This window comes from Giraffa tippelskirchi, chromosome 2 (assembly GCF_054371585.1).
Source record: "Giraffa tippelskirchi isolate mGirTip1 chromosome 2, T2T-mGirTip1v1.2.pri, whole genome shotgun sequence".
NCBI lineage: Eukaryota > Metazoa > Chordata > Mammalia > Artiodactyla > Giraffidae > Giraffa > Giraffa tippelskirchi.
In genome coordinates, this window is record NC_137276.1 from 20383765 (window position 1) to 20400897 (window position 17133).

A 17133-nucleotide genomic window follows, 5' to 3' on the forward strand; every position below is an offset into this window, starting at 1 on the left:
GTTTGTTCTTTTGTTCCCTTAAGATCATTATTACTAAGACCTGTTCAAGGGCAAGCATTGTGGCCAGGTTTAGGTCACAAAATGGTTTAGGACTAAAATGGCTTGTCTGATGTCCAAAAGCTATATCTGGTTCTTTTTCCTCCAGGGGACCCCCTACCCTAGTTCCTTACAGGATTTGTCAGTTGTTAAAAATATCTATTGTGATTATGCATTCATGGACCAGGGAAATGACCACAGCGGTGAGTTTTTTGGATCCATTGCAACCCATATGAAACAAACAAGGACCAGGACTTCATTTTTCAGCTGGCCCCTGCACACCTCCAGTCTGTCAGGACCCAGAAACATGTTTGAGCTCCCCTGTTATCAGTGTCAGTACAGATCTTGTCTTGTTGAATAGTGTTGTTGAATATAGTGCTGTTGAATCCAAGTTCGTGTGCCTGATGCACAGTGAGGCCAAACAAACTGAAACGTTTTAGTTTGGAGCAGAGAAAGGTTTATTGCGAGGAGAATGGGGCAGCTTATATTCAAAAAGCGCAAACTACCCAATGGTTTTCTGAGAAGAGTTTTTATAGGCAAATTTTGGAGGAAGGGCTGCAGAGGTGTGTGACCTTCTGGTATAGTAACGGTGGTATTCCAGGAATCTTAGTTATCAGCCCTCTTGTTCCGGCCAGTCTGGGATCCACATGCTTGTGCTCAGCCTTCAGTTACCGTTCTTGACCTGCTTGGGGGACTTAGTGCCTATAGAAGAATTCAAGAGATGTGCATCAGATTGTAGTGTGTGTACCTTGAGAAAGAACCAGGACCCCTCCCTGTCACTGCTCTATTGTTTCTTGCCTCCTTTTAATTTCTACATTCCCTCACTCCCCTAGTTAGTAGCTTTGAATATGCCCTTTGGAGTTCAGGGGAAGTCTAGGAGGCTGAAGCCTTTTTCCTACAAATAAGAAATGGGGGACACAGAAAGGCTTTTGGTATGTGGCGGGGCCCCCAGGGTCCTTCCTGGGTTCAGTAACACTCAAAAATCTGACTGCTCCCTTTCTCCCATGGGTCAGTTACTCTGATAATTTTCAGGTCAGATTGGAGGAATAAATATACTGAATATACTTGCAGGAGGAATACACCTTGCTCAGGACCCAGCCTTCTATTCAACTTATGGGCTGTGGTGTGAGATCTGGCTAAAGCCTAGAAATTGGGTGAAGGGTTGTGATTTTTCTGCTGTGGTGACTGACATCAGCCTCCACTCACCCAAGCCTAATCTAATGTGGTATGTAAATGAACCTCTACCACAACTGGCTGCCTATTTCACTCCTAGAAACAACGTGGTCTTAGCTGTAGCCATAGACTCCTTAAATGTAAGGGCTAAAAATAGAAAATCTTAGATGATAATATAGGAGTAAATCTTTGTGACTATTGATTCAGCAATGGTTTCTTAAACATGACACTAAAAGCACAAGTGATGAAACAAACATAATTTATACTCTATCAAAACTTTAGTGCAGGGACTTCCCTGATGGTCCAGTGGTTAAGAATCTGCCTGCCAATGCAAGGGATCCCTGGTCTGGGAAGATCCCACATGCCATGGAGCAATTAAGCCCATATGCCACAACTACTGAGCCTGTACTCTAGAGCCCGCAAGCCATAGCTACTGAAACCTGTGCACTCTAGGGCCCGTGCTTCTCAGCAAAAGAAGCCACCACAATAAGAAGCCCTCATAGTGCAAGGAAGAGTAGCAACTCCCCCCCACCGCCCCCCCCACCCTCTGCAACTGGAGAGAAAAGCAAAAAGCTGTGCACAGCAACAAAGACTCAGCACAGCTGAAAATAAATAAATAAAATTAAAAAAAAAAAACTTTTGTGCATCTAAAGAAATAAAACAAGAAGAAAATATTTGTGAAATTTATTGATATATTTGAAAAGGGACTTTTTTCTGAAATATATAAGAACTCTTACAATAACAATAACAAGACAACTTGGTTTAAAAAAGATTTGAATACAAGTTTTCCCAAGTGGTCAGTAAACTTATGAAAAGATGCTCACCATCATTAGCCACAGTCAGCTACCACTTCATATGCACTAGGATAGCTAAAATAAAAAAGACAGACAATGACAGGTGTTAGCTTGGATATGGAGAAATTGGAACTGTCTTACTGCTGCTGGGAATGTCAAATGGTGCATCCACTTTGTTCCTCGAAAAGTTAGATATAGAATTACCACATGACTCACAATTTCATTTCTAGGTATATATGCAAGAGAAATGAAAACTTTCACACAAAAATTTGTATATGAATGTCCATAGCAGCATAATTTCTTAGCAGCTAAAAGGTAGAAATAACTTAAATGTCCATCAACTGATAGATGGGTAAAATGTGCTCAATCCATACAATAAAGTGTGATTCAGCAATAAAAAGTAATACTGATACATGCTGAAGATTGTACTGACACATACACTTAAGAATACCAAGGGAGTTCCCTGGTTGCCTAGTGGTTAGGATTCTGGGCTTTCACTGCTGTGGCCTGGGTTCAAGCCCTGGTCGGGGAACTCATGCGATGCAGCCAAGGGGAAAAACAAAAAAAGAATGAATCTTGCAAACGTAAGCTAAGTGAAAGAATCTAGTCACAAAAGAGCACATATTATATGATTCCATTTATATGAAATGTCCAAAACAGACAAATTCATAGGACACATAAAATAGATTAGTAGTTGCCTGGGGTTGCAGATTGGGTGGGAAGATTAGGAAATAGATTTGAGGAAAGTTTTTTTCTTTTTTTGATCTGTCTCATAAAGGAAATAAAAGCAAAAATAAACAAATAGGACCTAAATAAACTTAAAAGTTTTTGCACAGTAAAGGAAACCATCAACAAAACAAAAAGACAGCATACTGAATGGGAGAAAATATTTGCAAATGGTATGACTAATAAGGAATTATATAATCCAACATATGTAAACAGCTCATGCAATGCAATATCAAGATACAAACAACTCGATTAAAAACTGGGCAGAAGAACTGAATAGACATTTTTCCAAAGAAGAAATGCAGGTGGCCAACAGGCACATGAAAAGATGCTCAACATCATTAAATCATCAGGGAAATGTAAATCAAAAACCACATCACATCTGTCAGAATGGCTATCATCAAAAAGAACACAAAGAACAAATGTTGGCAAGGATGCAGAGAAAAGAGAACCTCTAACACTGTTTGGTGGGAATGTAAATTGGTGCAGCCACTGTGGAAAAAAGTATGAAGGTTTCTCAAAATACTAAAGCTAGAACTACCATATGACCCAGAAACTCCACTCCTGGCTGTATAGATGTATGTAAACAAATCCCACCAAAAACACCAAATCAAAAATACATGTGCACTCTAATGTTCATAGCATCATTATAAGCAACCTAAGTGTCCAACAACAAAGAAAAGCTAAAGATGTGATATGTATATATGTATGTATATGTGTGTACACACACACACACACACACACACACACAATGGAATACTACTCAGCCGTAAAAAAGAATGAAACTTTGCCATATGCAGCAATGTGCATGGACTTAGAGGACGTTATTGCCTGCCAGTACAGAAGATGTAGGTTTGGTTAGGAAGATCCCCTGGAGGAGGAAACTGCAAACCACTCCAGTATGCTTGCCTGGGAAATCCTATGGACAGAGGAGCCTGGCAGGCTACAGTCCATAGGGTCTCAGAAGAGTCAGGACTTAACAACTAAACACACACACGACACACACAACATGCTAAGTGAAACGTTAGACAGACAAAGACAATGCATGATAAAACTTATGTGTGAGATCTAAAAAGTACAACAAACCAGTGAATGTAACAAAAAAGAAACAGACTCACAGATAAAGAGAACAAACTAGTGTTTGCTGTTGAGGAAATGAGGAAAGGGCAATATAAAGGTGGGGTAGTAGAAGGTGCTGGGTGTAAAATAGGCTACAAGATATATTGTACAATATGGGGAATGTAGCCAGTGTTTTGTAATAATATAAGTGAAGTGTACCTGTAAAAATTGTATAAATAAGTAAACATCAAATTTAGGTAGCATTTACAAAGAAAACAAAAGAATAAGTTCAAAACTTAAAGGACACTCTGAAAGATTATTGAATTTTTAAAAATTGATAGACATGGAGATTCAAAATTTCCCATATAAGCATTGTCCCTTGTGCCTAATAAAGTAGCACTTGGGGATGCTAAGATTTAAAAAATAGTGCAAAACTCTCAAGAATCTTGGAAATTATGGGTGAATCATGCCTAAGTAGGTAGATCAAATATCGTTCTTCATAGTTGGACACATTCAGCAACTAGCTCAAGACAGTGACAGATTAACTCACACAAAAAAATACAGGTAGCAAGGTATTTTTCTTTTTTCTTCATTTCAAATCATTGAATGCACACAAACTGCTAATGTGACAATTAATTTGAAATATATATATGCAATTTGGGGCTTCCCAGGTGGTGCTAGTGGTAAAGAACATGGCTGCCAATGCAGAAGACTAGGTTTTAATCCCTAGGTGAAGATCTCTTGGAGGAAGGCATGGCAATCCACTCCAGTAATCTTGCCTGGAGAATCCCATGGACAGAGGAGCCTGGTGGGCTACAGTCCATAGGTCACAAAGAGCCAGACACAACTGAAGCAACTTAGCACGCATGCATATGCAATTTGAACACAGTAGAGATACGAGGAAGAATTTTTTTCAGCTTCATTGATGACAAACACAACTAACTCTGAACCACATAAAACTGTGAAGGATTACACTCTTAAGGAATGTGGTTTAAATTTAGAATAGGAATATGTTCTAATGGTGCAGCTGCATTGACAGAAAAACATTCTCAAGTCATTACCCAAATTAAAGAGCTTGCATGAGTGTGTAAATCAACATGCAGCTTCCTTCATCAAGATAGCTTTGCACTGAAAAAATTTTAGCTGAACTAAACAGTGTTAAGTTACACAGTAAAAAATTGTGAATTATGCAAAAATCACTGTATTAGGTTTGAGATTTTCTCTTTATTATGTGAAAACATGGAAACACCTATTGTTGCATATAGAGGAGGCATGAGATTCCACGCTGACAAAAGCGGTGACTGAAGTGGAATGTTCTATTAGCAATGTCTTAACGTGAAACATATTTGCAGTATTCCTAGAAAGTGAAAAACATTTTCATAAGGTCTCTGCCTTTTAAAAATGTGGTTTGAATGACAGATTTGTTTATTTGTGTGATATTTTGGGCATTTTTGACAATCTTGCTACTTCTGAGCAAGGAAAGACTGCGATATGATTTAAAATGGCAGATAGGATCGAAGAGCAAAAATGAAAGCAAGAAGCTTGGAAAAAGAGGGTTTCCATAGACTATACAACATGCTCCTTAATTTAACAACAATTATCAGTAAAGTAGGTGATGATCTTGATATTGCACATCTGGTAAGTGTTATGGCCAAATGCCTTACAGATTTGACAGAACTGTTTACATTTCCATCAGAAGAAGATCCATGCATGGGAAATTTACAGGTCCAGAAACCATTGCTTTCCTTGAAAGGTAACTTTTCAACTTTATAAACTTAAAGGATAAATTGGTGGAAATGCCAATGGATTGTGGATTTTGAACATCAGAATCACTTGCTTTATTTTGGATAAAAGTGAAAGATGAAATCTTGAGCTTCCTGGAATGACTTTAAAATTTCTTCTTCTATTCCTGTTAACAAACCTCTGTAATACTGGTTTCTCCACTGCTACTGCTGCTGCTAAGTCGCTTCAGTCGTGTCCGACTCTGTGCGACCCCATAGACGGCAGCCCACCAGGCTCCCCCGTCCCTGGGATTCTCCAGGCAAGAACACTGGAGTGGGTTGCCATTTCCTTCTCCAATGCAGTAAAGTAAAAAGTGAAAGTGAAGTCGCTCAGTCATGTCTGACTCCTAGTGATCCCATGGACTATAGCCCACCAGGCTCCTTCATCCACGGGATTTTCCAGGCAAGAGTACTGAAGTGGGTTGCCATTGTCTTCTCCGGGTTTCTCCACTAGAGCTTTTATTAAAACAAAACATAAAAACAGTTTCAACAGTCATTGTACCTTGTGAGTAGCAGTATATTCCATTCTGCCTGCTTTAGCTAGATTTAATAAGTCCTTATAAGCATATTTATCCACTAAAAACAATATTGATATGAATAGTATTCATTTATATTTTACTTATAATTTTATAAGTAAAATAACATTATATTTTACTTACAATTTTTGTATAGTTTTGACTGAAGAATGACAAAAAAATTATTAGTATAAAAGCAGTTCTCTCTATTCATCACTTATAACATGTACATTCAATGAACAACACATACATATTTTGCAATTATTTTACTTTTTCCCTATGTTATGTTTGTTCTGATTGTGTTTATTGAAATGTAATATTGTTTATTGAATCCGATCATGACAATTAGGTTTTTATTTTGTATGTCTTTGGTTTTTAATGTAATTTATTAAGTAATTCATTTATATTGAACTTTACAAATGGAATGATTCACAACAGATCAAGAAAATATAAAAACTGGCCCTTCACCACATTTAGTTTGAGAAGCACCATTCTATGCATCAGATTCATATATAACGTGAGGATAAACTACTAACTTTGGATAGATCACAATTTTGTTTTTCTTTTTTGGCTTAGGCATGGAAAAGTATTTATTGGTTTTTGTAAATCAAGCAATTCAAAGATATCAGCTTCAGATATGACTTGACTCAGAGCCCAAACCATGTTTCCAAAATTTAGTTTTTTCTTTACATTTCTCAGCTGTGTTGCCTTGACGTTGTCTCCATTCTTGGCAGTTCCCTTCTTAGGCTTGAAAGATGATGTCATCAGCTTCTGGAGTAGCATCTTTCTATGCTGAAATTCAGTGAAAGATAGCAAGCATCTTTATCCTGGCATTTCCAGAAAACATTCTGGGGTCCACTCTGATTGGACTATGTCAGTCCAAGAGCTCATCTTTGATTTGACTACTACTGATGTCATCAAGATGCAGGACTTAGGCTGAGTCAGAATCATTCATCCCACTATTTTTTTTTTACTGAAGTATTGGTGATTTATAATATTGAGTTAGTTTCAGACATAAGCAAAGTGATTCAGTTACGTGCTTGGTTGCTCAGTCAGAACTATAGCCGGCCAGACTCCTCTGTCCATGAGATTTTCCAGACAAGACCATGGAGCAGGTTGCCATCTCCTACTCCAGAGGATCTTCCCGACCCAGGGATCGGTCAGTTATAAATATATTTATATATTTTTTTCTGATTCTTTTCCATTATAGGTTATACAAGATATTGAATATAGTTCCCTGTGCTTATCTAAATCCTTGTTGTTTATCTCTTTTACACATTTGGTGGTGTGTAGGATTGATTACAGTTTTGAGTAATGTAAAGTCCTTTGAGTTAGGGAAAAGAAGGGCCACTTTTTTCTAGCAGGAAAGATGTACATTGTTCTGAGTTTCACTTCTTCACCATTCCCACTAGAGGGCAGTCAAGAAGTACTTATAATTGTTCAGTTCAGTTCTGTGGCTCAGTTATTTTTTGGACTCTGAGACCCCATGGACTGCAGCAAGCCAGGCTTCCTTGTCCATCACCATCTCCCGGAGCTTACTCAAACTTATGTCCATCGAGTTGGTGATGCGATCCAACCATCTCATCCTCTGTCGTCCCCTTCTCCTGCCTTCATTCTTGCTCAGCATCAGGGTCTTTTCTAAGGAGTCAGTTCTTCGCATCAGGTGGCCAAAGTATTGGCGCTTCAGCATCAGTCCTTCCAATGAATATTCAGGACTGATTTCCTTTAGGATTGACTAGTTGGATCTCCTTGCAGTCCAAGGGACTTTCAAGAGTCTTCTCCAACGCCACAGTTCAAAAGCATCAATTCTTCAGTGCTTAGCTTTCTTTATAGTCCAACTCTCACATCCATACATGACTACTGGAAAAACCATAGCTTTGACTAGGTGGACCTTTGTTGGCAAAGTAATGTCTCTGCTTTTTAATATTCTGTCTAGGTTGGTCATAGCTTTTCTTCCAAGGAGCAAGCGTCTTTTAATTTCATGGCTGCAGTCACCATCTGCAGTGACTTTGGAGCCCAAGAAAATAAAGTCTCTCACTGTTTCCATTGTTTCCCCATCTATTTTCCATGAAGTGATTCACCAGATGCCATGATCTTCATTTTTTGAATGTTGAGTTTTAAGCTAACTTTTTCACTCTCCTCTTTCACTTTCATCAAGAGGCTCTTTAGTTCTTCTTCACTTTCTGCCATAGCGTGGTGTCATCTGCATATCTGAGGTTATTGATATTTCTCCCAGCAATCTTGATTCCAGCTTGTGCTTTATCCACTCCAGCATTTCGTATATAATTGTTGGGTGCATCAAAAAGCCAAACTTGCTCTTAAACTACAAGATTGAAGTATAGCAAAAAAATAAAGCAGAGCATGATCAATTACCTGGTGAACATTTATTGGTACCAATACTGTACTGTACCACAGTAAGACTCAACAAAGAGTTTGAAGCCCAGTGTCTTTGTATTTATAGCTAAAACCCAAGACGTGTGTGTGTGTGTGTGTGTGTGTGTGTGTGTGTGCTTAGTTGCTCAGTCATGTCCGACTCTTTGTGACCCCATTGACTGTAATCCTCCAGGCTCCTCAGTCCATGGGGGTTCTCCAGGCAAGAATACTGGAGTGGGTTGCCATGCCCTCCTCTAAGGATCTTCCCAATCCAGGGATTGAACCCAGGTATACCACATTGCAGGCAGATTCTTTACCATCTGGACCACCAGGGAAGCCCAAGAATGCTGGAGTGGTAGCCTATACCTTCTCCAGGGGAACTTCCCCAGGAATTGAACCGGGGTCTCCTGCATTGCAGGTGGATTCTTTACCAGCTGAGCTACCAGGGAAGCCCAAAACCCAAGATAGTAGGTAAAAATGGGACAACTCAAGGCTAAAGGGACATATTGGAAGATGTTGTATGTTGTTTTATACTATGTGTATTTTATCGAGAGAGAGAGAGAGAAAGAGAGAGGTTGATTCATTCCTCAGGTCAGAAGCCTGGGTGGGCAGGAAGCGTCTACACTGACAGCTCCAGTTCACAAGATGTGGAGGAGACATGGACAGACACAGGGGTGTCTCCCCTCATCACAGGGGTTGCTGAGACGTTGCTCTGGGGTACATGCACATACACTCCTGTACTTTTATTCCAATTGTCACTACAAATGTTAGCTCATCTCTCTATCCCAGTTTTCTAGCTGACTTCTTTAGGGAATTCTTTTCATAATTGGGTTTCCTTTGTGGCTCAGCTGGTAAAGAATCCGCCTGCAATGTGGGACACCTGGGTTCGATCCCTGGGTTTGGAAGATCCCATGGAGAAGGGAAAGGCTACCACTCCAATATTCTAGCCTAGAGAATTCCATGGACTATATAGTCCATGGGGTTGCAAAGAGTTGAATATGACTGAGCAACTTTCACTTTCACTTTTCATAATTAGTCAGTTCCTTCAACATTTGCTGAGTACCACCTTGTTCCTGGCACCTTGTAAGGCTCTGGGTACAGCTGTGAATCAGCTTCTGCAATCAAAGTGTTTAGAGAACATGGCTCTTTCTATTTGGGGCCTTGAAGGTCCTGGGAACTGTTTTTATTTCAAGTCAGCATCTCCTTCAATCAGTAACAAGTGGGCCACTTGGAGCTGCCATCTCTCAAGTATTCTCTTGAAAAGGTGGAAGAACAAGAAAGAAAAAGAGGGGGTAACTATAGAACCACAGAGTGATCCAAAGTTCCGTTGACAACAACCCTTGAGGTGCCAGAGCTGGACACAGACTTGGCCAACTGTCCGTGAAAAGATGTCACCTTTTGACTTTAACAGAACTTCACTGAAGTGAGCCTTTGAAAGCCAAAGGAAGAGGGGCCCACACATCAAGGAATTCACCCCATGCCTACCTTAGGCTTGTTCCGATTCTGTAGGGACACAGGATGTTCTCATTCCAAAGCCTGTCTGGAACTGCTGGAGGCAGTATAGCATGTGGGTAAGAGCTTGAATTAAGAATCAGACAAGCCTCAGTTGGAACTCAGGCTGGACCCTGTAGTAGCTGCACAACTTTGGACATTATCTTTGTGTTTGAGCTCTCCCTTCCTCGCTTAATAAAAAGAGTCACTCCTCAGAAGATGTTGTGAGGTTGAAACCATATAAAGTAAGTGAAGTTCTTAACTGGGCAACTCCCCAGCCTGTGTTAACCCAGGACATTGAGATAAATGCTCAGTTTCCATCATGTAAGTAGATCAAGGAAAGGGATGTGCCTAAATTGATTGTATTTTGAATTCTCTTCTAGTCTGCCTCGTGCTTGGCAGGAAGAAGTCACTTTGTTGATATAGAACGTATCCATGGCCACAGGGAACCACCCAGGTCACTCTCTGTGCCAGCAGCTGCCTTTCCTCTCCTTTTGGGTCAAAGATTGCCCAAGTGGCTGAGAAACGATCAAGGCATTAGTATTTTCTGGAGACTTGCACTGTGTCCTGTTATCTGAAATGACCAAAGGGAAGGTGGCAGGAACAAACAACAATTGAGTGCCTGCCTGCCATCAGTATTCTTCTCTTTCCAATATTCATTCATTCGACAAATAACAACTAGACCTTGCCAGGAATAAACAGGTAAAAATAATGCCATATAAGGAGTGTCTTACTTAAAGCATAGGATTAAGTTTTCTTGTTTGTTTTAAAATTATTGTGCAGTAGATTCTGCTAGTATACAGTTCTATGCATTTTAAAAACATATAGATCCATGCTGATAGCATCACAATCAGAACACAGAATGTAGTGTAGGAATTTTAATTTCTAGTTGGATGTCGTGCAACTGCGTCCCAGAGAGTTTGAGCAATTCTCCAAGGTCAAGGTGTCCAGTGCTTATTTACACGGATGATAGAAGGAAATGCAGATTTTCACCTTGGACTAAGCTGGAGGTCAAGGAAGGGCTTCTGTGCTCAGCGTTGGTCCTTGGGGTGGAAATCCCCTCTTTTTCATGGACGGTGTCAGTGAAAACTTCTTGGTGCAGTGAAATAAACTCTGTAGACTTTAAGAAAGCCTTCTGAGAATTTAGAATTTAGCTGGGTTCACCAGTTTACTCTGAAGGCACAGCTTGTCTGGAATAACTGATTTTAACAAGGAAGTATTATGAGTCACTTTAAACAGAGACTACAGGGACTTACCTGGCGGTTCAGCGGTTAAGATTCAGTGCTTCCACTGCAGGGGATAGGTTCCATTGCTGGTTGGGGAACTAAGGTCCCACATGCCATGGGGTGTGGCCACCCAGTTTTTCTTTACTACAATGTAGTCTTTTGCCAGTAACTTCTGGTCATTTTGGTGGCTGTTGATTGAGGTACCCTTGTTCTGACTCCTCTCTTGGGGAAAGTGGGCTGCCCTCACCACAAACCCACTTTTAACCCGATGTGTTTAATGAGCTCTATCCTGGACAAGAAACATTTCAATGTTGTGAAAATTATAAATTGAAAGTCAATAAAGTTGAGTAAAAGGTCAAGAACCCCTTCTAGGGAGGGTCGCACACCTACAGCATCCAGTACGTCTTTCCACCTCTTAAACCACTTTCTGTGGTTGCTGAAAGCACTTTGGAAAATTTTTAAGCCAGTGTTTTTATGTTAGTTTATGTAACTAATAATTGCACATGATAAAAATAATATTAAGTGACCAAGAGTCTCCCTCCCACCCCCAAACCTCATCCCTCGGGCTCCCCTTCCAGGGGCAAATGCCATGACAAGTTTTCTGTGTATCCTTTGCAAAGTCACTAAACAATCAGAAGACATTTTATTTATTGTCTGTAGAATGTGCATTTATGTACAGCCTAAAAGAAATATGCCATCCCATTTCTCCTGACTCTAGTCATTCAATTAATTTAGCTGGAAGCTGGTACCAGGCATATAGTGAAAGTGAAAGTTGTTCAGTAGTGTCCGACTCTTTGCCGCCCTATGGACTACAGCCTGCCAGGCTCCTCTGTCCATGGGATTCTCCAGGCAAGAATACTGGAGTGGGTTGCAATGACCTTCTCCAGGGGAGTTTCCTGACCCAGAGATCGAAGCTGGGTCTCCCCCATTGCAGGCAGATTCTTTACCATCTGAGCCACCAGGGAAGCCTTGGTGCCAGGCATACAAGGACCCAATAAAGCAGCTGTGACTTTCAAGGAGCTCTTACGAATCAGAAGGGCTCGGGGCAGCATTTGCCTAAAAAGCATTAAACACAGAGAGCTTGGATTGATGGCCCCGATAGTCCCGCCCATTTGGTCCTGGCACGCCCACCACTATCGCCATCTTATGGCAGTGGTTGGTTTTCCAGATGTTCCTTCAGGGCTGGTCCCAAAGCTTCCAAGGCAAGTCTAAGCTTGCCTTCCTTGTGGGAAGAGAAATTCTTCTCCTCAAAGTCCCCAATAGGACCCCAGAGGCCAACCGACAGCTGGGTTGACCACTAGCCTGTGTTGACCACTAGCAAATCTCATGAATGCTTTCTTTCCAAAGCGCTTGTAATTCCCACCCTAGCATCACTGGACTGGGAGGGACCTTAGGGTACCCTTTCCAGACTCCCTCTCCCACACAACCCATCCTCGTCATGGGAACTTCTGACCTCGTGGGGGTGGGAACACACCAAGGACCAGGCGCTCCTTTCCTGGGCAGCCCACTCAGTGGTCATACCACACACATGGTGAGAAAGCTCTTCCCTCTACTTGACAACACATGTGGCCCAGTGACCATCCACCGTTCCCAGGGCAGGGTTATCCAACAGGCCGACCATCAGGGCTGTTGGAACAGCAAAGTGGAGGCATCTGAAAGCATAAAAACAATTTCAAGGGACACTGATATGTGATAACTATTTTTAAAAAGAGAAGGAAAAAAAAAAGCACTAAAGTGGTTCATGAGAAAACTCAGAACTTTATTGGACTTCTTTATACTTGTTTTTAGGAATTAGATGCTTAATTTTGTATTACCTTTGGGGGGAGGGTGGGCAAGAAATACCTTTAGAGGCTTAAGACTTCAAAAGATCTGAAACAATCTTCCTGGATTCCCTTACCCAGAGGAAGTGTCCCCCACCAGACAGCCTCTCAAATATCTGATGACTTCTTCTGCTCTCACACTCAACCTTCCGTGCAGTTTGTCAACCTCCAGGAAGCCTGTTCTGAGCAACTGGGAGAAGACTGGGGTTTCCCCTGAGACACACAACCCCATCTGTGTTTGTCTTTCCACACAGAGTCCTGACCCTTGTGCTTAGAGACAGCAGTGCCTTGAGTGGGTGCCCACGAGGCGCCCACAGGGTCAGTGACTACTCCTTACTTCATGGCTGAGGCTTGAACATCCGCCCACCTGCACCCATCAGTCTTACATCACCCATCTGGAGGGATGGGGTCCTGGTTTGCCTCCTTACCCAGCCCCAGGACAACCAGAGTCCCACTGGGCTCTCTGTAGCAGAGGTGTGGGACAGGGCTGAAGCTGAGAGCTTGCGCCCCTCAGCCTGGTAGGCTAAGGGCACAGGAAGGGGTGAGTAAGTCTCCCTAGGAGCGGGGAGTGTGTGTGGGGGGTCACACATATCATGGCTCTTATTACTAAACAGGGCATGGCAGAGTGAGGGCTCTGGAGCACAGGGGACCCTGAATGAAACAGGAAGTGGTCACTGTGATTCAACCACGGAGCTTTTTCCTGAGTGTCATCTGTTGGGAGTGACACAGCTTTGGGGGAAAGTTACTGTGCTGAGGTAGGGGTGTGGGTGGGTAGGGGGATGTTCAAGGTATGGGCCGGAGCTGCCACAGAAACTGGGAGGTGAAACCCGGTAGGACAGCAGACTCCTTCCTGTAGCATTGTTGTCTCCAGTGAGCCAGCCAACACCAATCCCAGCCATGTGGGGAAAAGTTTCTCTGTAGAGGGGATGGCTCCCAGGAGGCAGCATCTCTCTGCCTTCCTTGAGTCAGAGACTCTATTACCATTGGTACAGGTTACTTGACTTCTCTGAGCCTCTATTTCCTTAACAAAATAATGGGAATAATAATGGAGTCCACCAAGCTTTTCACTTGTTACCACTAACAGCTTTGTCCTTGGACTGCAAGGAGATCCAACCAGTCCATTCTAAAGGAAATCAGTCCTGAATATTCATTGGAAGGACTGATGCTGAAACTCCAGTACTTTGGCCACCTAATGCACAGAACTGACTCATTTGAAAAGACCCTAATGCTAGGAAAGATTGAAGGCAGGAGGAGAAGGGGACAACAGAAGATGAGATGGTTGGATGGCATCACTGACTCAATGGACGTGAGTTTGAGTAAACTCCGGGAGTTGGTGATGGACAGGGAGGCCTGGCGTGCTGCAGTCCATGGGGTCACAAAGAGTTGGACACGACTGAGCGACTGAACTGAACTGAACAGCTTTGTTGTGAAAATCAAATAAGATGTTATGTTTATCATTTAAAAAAGTGATTGGTATATGGTAGGCAGTAATAAACAATAGCTGTTATAATTTTGTATTTATTATAATCAGGGACTCCCAGAGGTGGACATCTTAACCTGAATAATCCGTTTGAAGAAAAGAAATCTGAGGTGTTAAGAAGGTAGTGATGTTTCCAAAGTCTCACATTGCTAACCAGAGGCACACCTATGTCTGGAACCGAGGTCTCCTGCTTCTTGGCCCCTTTCCCTCTTTCTCTCTTGCCCCCTGTCCCCTGCATCCCTCCTGCTTCATCATCTACCACTAACTGGGTTCCTGTTACATGCCATCCATTTAATGTATATGATATCAATTAAGTCTCAGAGAAGGTAGGCAAAATTGTTCCACCTTTCAGATGCCATGTCATTTAGCATGCTTCCATCCATCTTCTCATCAATTCTTTTAAAACTCTTCTCCCAGCACCCCCTCCAGGAAGTCGTCTTTGATTAAATCTTCCCCAGGATTCTACTCCCTCCCAAACAACCCTGCCCTCTCAACTATTAGCTGACAGTCTGATTTAGCAGATACATCTTGCAGTCATCAACAACCAATGTAAACATATGCGGAAGGACAAGCATATGAAGGACAACGTCCTTCAAAAATGGGTCTTACAAATTGTAACTTTAAAAAACGATCTAAAATACTCTTATCATAAAATAAAGTAATAGCCATCATTTTTTTGAGTATTTATTTTATGCCAGACTCTCTTCTGAGTGATTCACATTTTGGTTTTTATGATGTGGACCATTTTAAAAGTCTTTATTGAATTTGTTACAATACTATTTCTGTTTTCTGTTTTGGTTTTTTGGCTGCAAAGCATGTGGGATCTCAGCTCCCAGACCAGGGATGGAACCCACACCCTCTACATTGGAAGACGAAGTCTTAACCAGTGGACCCCCAGGGAGGTTCCCACATGGAATATCTTTAGGTGTGCATTTATAGTATTCTCAACAAATGAGAAGAATTCCTCGGAAGTTCCCTTTCTTCCAAGGTGTTCCTTGGCTCTGAGCAGCTCTCCTGAGGCAGCAGCAGCTTGTGGGCATCTTCCGCCCTTGGGAGAGTCCCAGGGTGGGGGACACAGAATAGAGGGGGGCAGATACCCTAGGCACATCCAGGGACAACTGGCCAAACACATTCATTGTGTTGTGAACATATTTCTGAGGGAAGATCTGACCCCTCTGGGTTTCCCAGGAGGCGCTAGTAGTAAAGAACCTGCCTGCCAATGCAGGTTAGACATGAGAGACATCGGTTCGATCCCTGGGTTGGGAAGGTCCTCTGGTACAGGGCATGGCAACCCACTCCAGTATTCTTGCCTGGAGAATCCCATGGACAGAGGAGCCTGGCAGGCTGCAGTCCATGGGGTTGCACAGAGTCAGACACCACTGAAGCGACTTAGCACCCACGCATGCTGCCCGCTCTGGTTTGGGTCTTATCCTCCTGTTCTTGTGTCAGCCTGAGGGTAGTTCGCTAGCCCCAGATCCTTTGAGGACCCTTCTCAGCCCAGTGCACCCTGCACTGCTCTCTCCTCTCCCTAATCTCTGAGACCTGCTCACCCACCATTCCTTCCCCTGCCTCCTCACCCTGTCTCTCCTGCACCAGAGAACTCTGCTGCCATTTCCCTCCATAACCCCAGCTCTCATACAGCTGTACCTCTGCACATTTCCTTCCCTGCCCGACTCTCCCCCGCACCCCCTGGCTGGCTTCCTGAGGACACTCACAGAGAATTAAATAAATACTCCACGTGGGCTTCTCTCCTCTGATCAAACTGTGGGCTCCTCAAAACAGAGGCTGAGATTTAATCTTAACAAAACTTGATTCACAAAAATAGACTGCAGGCTTATGGGCCATAGTTAGGATGTGATTTTTTAAAAACATTGCATTAAAATATTATCTTTTTGGCACTCCACCCTTCCCTTAGGTTTTAGGACTCAAAGCAAGTACACAACTCTCCTCGCACTGTTCCCTGTCCTGTTTGTTTGTGTCCCCAGAGCCCAGCACAGTACCTGGAGGTGCGTCAGCTCAGTTCTTACAGTTGGATGAATGAATGGATGGATGGATGAACGAAGTAGACAGGACACTGGAGCAGGGATTGAAAGCTCTGAGGTCCAGGTTCTGCCACTCACTGTGTGACCCAGGCATATTCCTTTATGCTGCAGATCTGTTTTCTCATCTGTAAAATGTATAGGCTGTGTTAGGATTCCTTCTGCAAACACTCAACAAACATTCATTGATAAAGTTATGGCTCAGACCTAAAAAGGGGGATGTGACCCAGTTCATTTCCCTGGAGGTACTTACAGCTGACTTAATTTATTAATAGTAAATCTCTGAGCCTCAGGTTTTTCCTCTGGAAAATGGGATGATGCTTGCCTGGGGCTGTCATGAGGCTCAAATGAGAGAAGGCAGGCATTCTGCATTGTATTACTTCAAGCCCTCTCAAATCTTGAGACCTATAACTTGTTTCACACTTTTCGAGAAACCAGTCAACAAAAACACTAACATCACACCCTTATCCTGTCTTTGGGGAGCAGCTGAGTGTCAAAATTTCAACCCTGCCTGGGTACTTACTAGCTGCATGTCCTTGGGCAAGTTACTGAACCTCTCAGAACCTCCATTTCCTCATCTGATGAATGGAAGCGACAGTTAAGCGTTCTCCCACCTCATG

The 17133-nt window shown here is 42.5% G+C and overlaps 1 protein-coding gene across 1 annotated transcript in view; it reads right to left on the reverse strand.

Annotated features, from left to right (window-relative positions):
* Nucleotides 1-476: 476 nt before the first annotated feature.
* Nucleotides 477-17133, reverse strand: part of DUSP5 (dual specificity phosphatase 5) — a 48563-nt gene continuing 31906 nt past the window's right edge. The window contains exons 7-9 of the mRNA XM_081541278.1: nucleotides 16475-16641; nucleotides 2034-2078; nucleotides 477-738 (exon numbers count right to left, since the gene is read on the reverse strand). The gene's annotated coding sequence lies outside the window, so the exon portion shown is untranslated. The remainder of the gene's footprint in view (nucleotides 739-2033; nucleotides 2079-16474; nucleotides 16642-17133) is intronic.